This window comes from Diceros bicornis, chromosome 33, assembly GCF_020826845.1.
Source record: "Diceros bicornis minor isolate mBicDic1 chromosome 33, mDicBic1.mat.cur, whole genome shotgun sequence".
Lineage (NCBI taxonomy): Eukaryota > Metazoa > Chordata > Mammalia > Perissodactyla > Rhinocerotidae > Diceros > Diceros bicornis.
In genome coordinates this window covers 8887112-8893113 of record NC_080772.1, presented here as the reverse complement: position 1 = coordinate 8893113, position 6002 = coordinate 8887112, and the positions used below count along the sequence as shown (strand labels likewise).

Genomic DNA, 6002 nt, shown 5'->3' with positions numbered 1-6002 from the left:
AAAAAATCGAGACTTAGAAAAGTTCAAGAACTTGTCCAAGGTTAAAGAGCAAGGATTCAAATCCAGTTTTGTTCCACTACAAAATTATGCTTCTCATCAATCAGTATTTTAATAATTGATGTGACAGCCATGAAAATGTGCCACTCACATCTCTCGCAAAAAGCTGCGTATTTGCCTAATGGCCCTGTTGCTGCCCCTCTGGAATCCGTCCTGCATTCATTAGCTCTCCTCCAAGGGGCAATTTTGGGACTCACGGACTCTCTATCAGCCAGACTGAAAATTTCTGGGAAATTCACTGCAGTCCAAGATGCTTCCTACTCAATCCGTTCCTTTCCCCCTCTCCGTCCGTAGGTGTCATACTTGCAGTGTAGTCTGAAAAAAATCCCACTTTTTCCCGCTCCTTCTTTTAATAAATTTCTTGTATGAATAATCTTGTTTTGGTGCAGACACTTTCTGGCAGACACAAACAAACAGAAGAGGTACTGGGAGTGGTCCAAGAAAACAGTAAATAAGATTAGGATTTAGGACAAGCTCACTCACCGCATCAGCATGTCTGTATACAATCTATGTCAGTCAGGTGTCCAGCATGGAATGCATGGAAACTCACGTCTACCTTGGCAGCATAATTTCCAGAATCCATCTCTGGTAGGCATATTCAGGTCCAAGAGTATGGATGTGTGGCGAATGCCTTGGTTGGGTCAATGATGAGATCTTATATTGTCTTGAGAGATGACCACCTAAAAATCATGCTCAGTAGGATTATGCTGGAGCCCAAGCCAGGTGACAATCCTGGGACAGGATGTTGGGAATCCTTATTTTCCTTCTAGAACAATCGTGTTTGGGGCTTGAGACAATCAATCCCTTGAGAGAATCTCATGTGGCCATTACATGTTTACGCTTGTTTAGTGATCCATATTTCCTAATACTCAGGCATATTCGGGGGTCATTCCTCAGTTCTTTTTCTCTCATTGTGTCTTTTTTTTTTTTTTTGTGAGGAAGATCAGCCCTGAGCTAACATCCATGCCAATCTTCCTCTTTTTGCTGAGGAAGACCGGCTCTGAGCTAACATCTATTGCCAATCCTCCTCCTTTTTTTCCCCCAAAGCCCCAGTAGATAGGTGTATGTCATAGTTGCACATCCTTCCAGTTGCTGCATGTGGGACGCGGCCTCAGCATGGCCGGAGAAGTGGTGCATCGGTGCGCGCCCGGGATCCGAACCCGGGCCGTCAGTAGCGGAGCGTGCGCACTTAACCTCTAAACCACGGGACTGGCCCCTCTCATTGTGTCTTTCAGTGAGACATTCTGCCAAAGGTTATACCATTGATTAATGATCTGAGGGGAGGTGGATTTCTTTGATCATAGATACATGCCAAATGGAACATTGGATTAGTAACGAGTCCTACTCAAATGCAACAAGTTTTACTCATTTAGGGAACTTAAATATGAATATAGAGTTTATTTCTCTGTGAGTGTTAGTCTTAAGGGGTATGTTCCTTTGGAAATAGAAATCTTTCTGTTATATCTGAAATTGATCAGATTATAAATTGAGGAAATTTTTCGCTAACTGGTAGCCAGGGAAACATTCACCTCAGTCTATACAGATGTTGAGTCCAATTGCCCCCCAAAAAAACAACAAAAAAGGTACAAACATCAGGAACCAGGGGGTACACCTAGGATTTGATTTTTGAAAATTCTTGATAAAGGAGGCTGGAATTGGATAAGCAAGAATTTACTGATGTGGAGACACTTTCCTGGGACATGAGACTTAACATCCTGGCAAGGACCAAGGGAATAGGCAAACTCACTGCTAGAGTGGCCCTTAGAAGCCTGGAAAAGGTGATGGCCAAGGCTGAGGAAAGTGGAAATGCCTGAGGTGCCCTGCCAGATGGGAGAGGAAGGAATTAAAAACTTCAGAGAGGTGGGTGAGCTGGAATGGATATTTTATGTGCAGCCAGAAGACCCACCAGAGAATTATGTTCCACGGGAGGGTCCAGAGGATACAACATTAACCAAGGCCACGAGGAATATCCTGGTGAAAGGGGGCACCAACATCACTAACAAGCTCAGCGGCAGCTCCTCTGCACAGGGCTGATGGTAGGAGACGCAGTCCCAGACTGGGCTCATTATATCTTTATATTCTCCAAAGTTATAAAGGCTTAGTGGTAGTCCTTGACCACTAGAAGCCAGGAGACCACAATTACCATCACTGGAATGGTCAGAGGGGCATCCAGTGGGGCTTGGCCCACAAAGAGTTATAGACCTGGTTAACAGAGGATGACATCCCTAGAGGTAAAATAGAAGGACAGCCAACAGGGATGCTACTTGGCATCTGCAACCAAGGCAAGAAGGCTGAGGGCAGTTGGCCCCAGTAAAAAGTCACTATCCCTTGCTTCATTCTAAGACCTGAGCAGATTTTCAGATTTGGAATCTATAGACTAAAAACACATCGAGATCCCTAGGAGGAAGGACCCTACACTACCACAAAAATATATACTCTAATGATTCTCTCAGTCTGTCCCAAAGGGACTTATGGCCATTAATCTGGGTGATGTATACTGAGGAAAAGTGAATTCTCAAACATTTTGAGTACTACCTGACAAAGGGTCTTAGTTGATGTTATAACTGGAGACCCAATGTGTCATCACAGTTCCTTGTTAAAGTGGGGGTTTTGGAATGAATTTAATAAGTGAATTTATGACTGAAGTTCTCAATAAAGTCCAGCCCATATAGGCCCAGTGTTCTTTTCCCCAGTCCCCAAATTTATGATTAAAATCGATAGAATTGGCAGTTGGAGTAATTCTCACATTGAGTCCTTGGCCTGTGGAGTAAGAGTTATTACAGTGGGAAAGGCCAAGTAGAATCCTCTGGATCTATTATCTGAAAAGACAATATTGTGTCCTATGGGAAATGACAGAGATTAGTGTCATCCTTCAGAACCTCAAGGATGCAGAAGTGGTGATATAGTGGGTTGAATGCTGGCCCCCCAAAAGTTACATCCATATCCAAATTCCAGGACCCTGTGAATGTAACCTTGTTTGGAAAAAGGGCTTTTGTAGATATAACTAAGTTGAGGATCTTGAGAGGAGATCATCCTGAATTATTCAGGTGGGTACTAACTATGACAAATGTCCTTATAAGAGACAGAAGACAAGAACACCTAGAGAAGAAGAGAAGGCAATGTGATGACGGAGCACAGAGGTGTGGCCATATACTTTGCAAGGAAGCCAGCAACCACTAAAAGCTGGAAGAGACAGGGAACAAATTCTCCACTAGCATCTCCAGAGGAAGTACAGCCTTACTGACACCTTGATTTTGGACTTCTGGTAGCCAGATACATGAAAGAATACACTTGTGTTGTTTTAAGCCACCACATTTGTGGTAATTTATTAGGGCAGCTCAGGAAATGAATACAGGTGGTCTCTATCATATGTTCATTTAATTTGCCAGTCTGGTGTCTGCAGAAATCTGATGACTCTCAGAGGATGACTATTGACTACATAAGCTCAACCAGGGAGCAGCCCTGACCACAGCTGTTGTGCTGGACGTGTGTCATTACTGGATCAGATTAATAAAGCCTCAAGTATATGGTATCTGCCACTGGTTTGCAAGATGCATTCCTTTCCATTCCAACCAGAAAAGAGGATCAGAAGTTGTTCATGTTCACATGGATTGAGCAAGAATATTCACTTACAGATTGCCACAGAGCTTTACTAACTCTCCTGCCCTCTGTCATAATATTCTCTAATACACTAGAGGCCTTGGTAAGACATGTGTACTCCAGAGGGTAGGAGATAAACCCTATAGAGATTCAGAGACTTGCCAATTTACTAAGACTTTTAGTATCCAGGGCCTATGTTATGGTGTCACGTCCCATCCAAAGTAAAAGACAAACTGCTGCATCCTGCGTCTCCCACCTCATAGAAGAAAGCCCAATGCTTGATTGGCCTCTGAGGGTTCTGGACATGACACACTCCACCCCTGAGAATACTGCTCCGGCCCATTAACAGGTGACACAAAATGATGCTAACTTTGACCAGGACTCAGAGCGAGAAAGAGCTCTGCTGTAAATCCAGGCTGCAGTCAAAGCAGCCTTATCACTTTGTCCATGTCAGTGGTAGGAAAAGAAACAGTGCAGAGTTAACGGCAAGCTCCAGTGGGAGAATCATAATGCAGGCTCCTGGGAATCTGGAGCAAGGCCACGCCATGAGCAGCCAAGAGTGATACAGTTTTTGAGAAACTGGAGTGTTTCTGTATCCTGATAGAGGTGGAACACCTGGCCATGAGGCATCAAATGACCATCGTACAGAACTTCCCAATGTGAGTAGAATCCTGTGAGAACCACCTGTCATAAAGCCACATATGCCCAGCAGCATTCCATTGTCAGATGGATCTTGTACATCTAGGACTGAGCCTGAGCAAGACAAAAGGGCATCAGGAAGCTTCTTGAGCAGGTAGCCCAGTCACCCATGTTACCTAGTATGGATTTATCAGTGCCCTCCCCCAGCTTATACCTATGGCCAGACAGAGGGTGAGGGTCCCCAAATGACCAATGTAGAAGAAGAAAAGGCCAAGCTTGGCTTATGATTAGGTCCACTGAGCATGTGGGGACAAGCCTAAACTGATGGAGACTTCATTACCACTGCATACAGGAGTAGACTTGAAAGACGGTGGAAAGGAAAAAAATCTTCCGAATTGGCAGAGCTGCAAGGAGTGCTCCTGGTGATTCACTTCGAGTGGAAGGAGAAGTAGTCCAAGGAAAAAACATATCCAGCTGATTGGGTAGCGGCCAGTGGCCTGGCCTGTGAGGGAAAGGAAAGAGACTGGAAGATCAGAGACAAGGAGGTGTGGATAGAGGCATGCAGAGAGACATAAGAGAGAGAGCGCTAGGAGCAAAAGATTTTTGTATCACATCTTAACACCCTCCAGAAAACATTCACCAGAGAAGAGTCATTGAACAACTGCGTAGACAAAATGGCACAGCTATTTGGCTGAGGCCAGTCTTTGTGATAGGCACCTTGGAACTAGCAGAGCTAGCATAATGAGCACGTGAACAGTGTGGCCATGGTGGCAGAGATGGAGGCTAGGCACAGGCCCAGCAGCACGGACTCCACTTACCAAGGCTGCTCTAGCCACTGCTGCCTCTGGAGGCCCACTGTCAGCAGCAGAGACCAATGCCGAGTCCCTGATATGAAATATTCTGTTTGTTCTAAACACTTCTCTTTTTCTTTTTTTGGCATTGAATTTTTAAAATAATCATTAAATAATAGGCATTTGTGGTGAAAAAACTTACAGATTTTTTAGTGTATTTAGTAAAAAATGCTATTGGTCTAAAATAGTAAACAGAGAAATAAAATTGAAACCCCTAATCTTCAAAATAGAGACCTTACGACGTATGCTTGAAGTCCAGTGTCTTAGACAGCCTTCTGCTAGACTGACTTGCTTAGTCTGATGTGAGGTACATGACATAGATAAGAAAGAACCGGGGAGAGGCTTGGATGACCAAGCACCCGGCCACACTTTCCCACCTGCCCGCGTCGCATCTCCAGCTCTTCTACCACACCTATGTCTTTGAGCCCAAGCTACAAGAGGAAGAAAGTCTATGTGCAAATTCATTTTTAATTAAATGAGATAAAAATTGAATGACTCATTTACTATTATTTTCGGTGGTTACAAATAATTTTTTTTCCTATCAACACTAGATTATGTGTGCCTGGATTTTATTAGGTAGTTTGGCTTCATGTGGCACACACTGCTTGCCTTAGGGCAGCTTTTTGTCATCAGTCAAAAATGCAAAGTCATTTTGAAATCACAGGCAATCTGCTTAATATCAAGATTTGATTCACCATAGAAATGTTACTTTATATTAGTTATATTTTGTTTAATTTCATATATTTTTATGTCTATCTGGAAGATACTGGTTTAACTAAAATTCATGTTTCTCTTTTTCTTTCTTTCTCTAAAATGACAGCTTCCTTGCCTAAGACCTTTTAAGTTAATTTATAT

The 6002-nt window shown here is 43.4% G+C and overlaps 1 non-coding gene across 1 annotated transcript; it reads left to right on the top strand.

The window, feature by feature from the left end:
* The first annotated feature begins 695 nt into the window (after positions 1-695).
* Positions 696-773, top strand: LOC131396686 (small nucleolar RNA SNORD115). The gene has a single exon (XR_009216617.1). It is a non-coding gene; the product is annotated as a small nucleolar RNA SNORD115 (small nucleolar RNA).
* Positions 774-6002: the final 5229 nt, after the last annotated feature.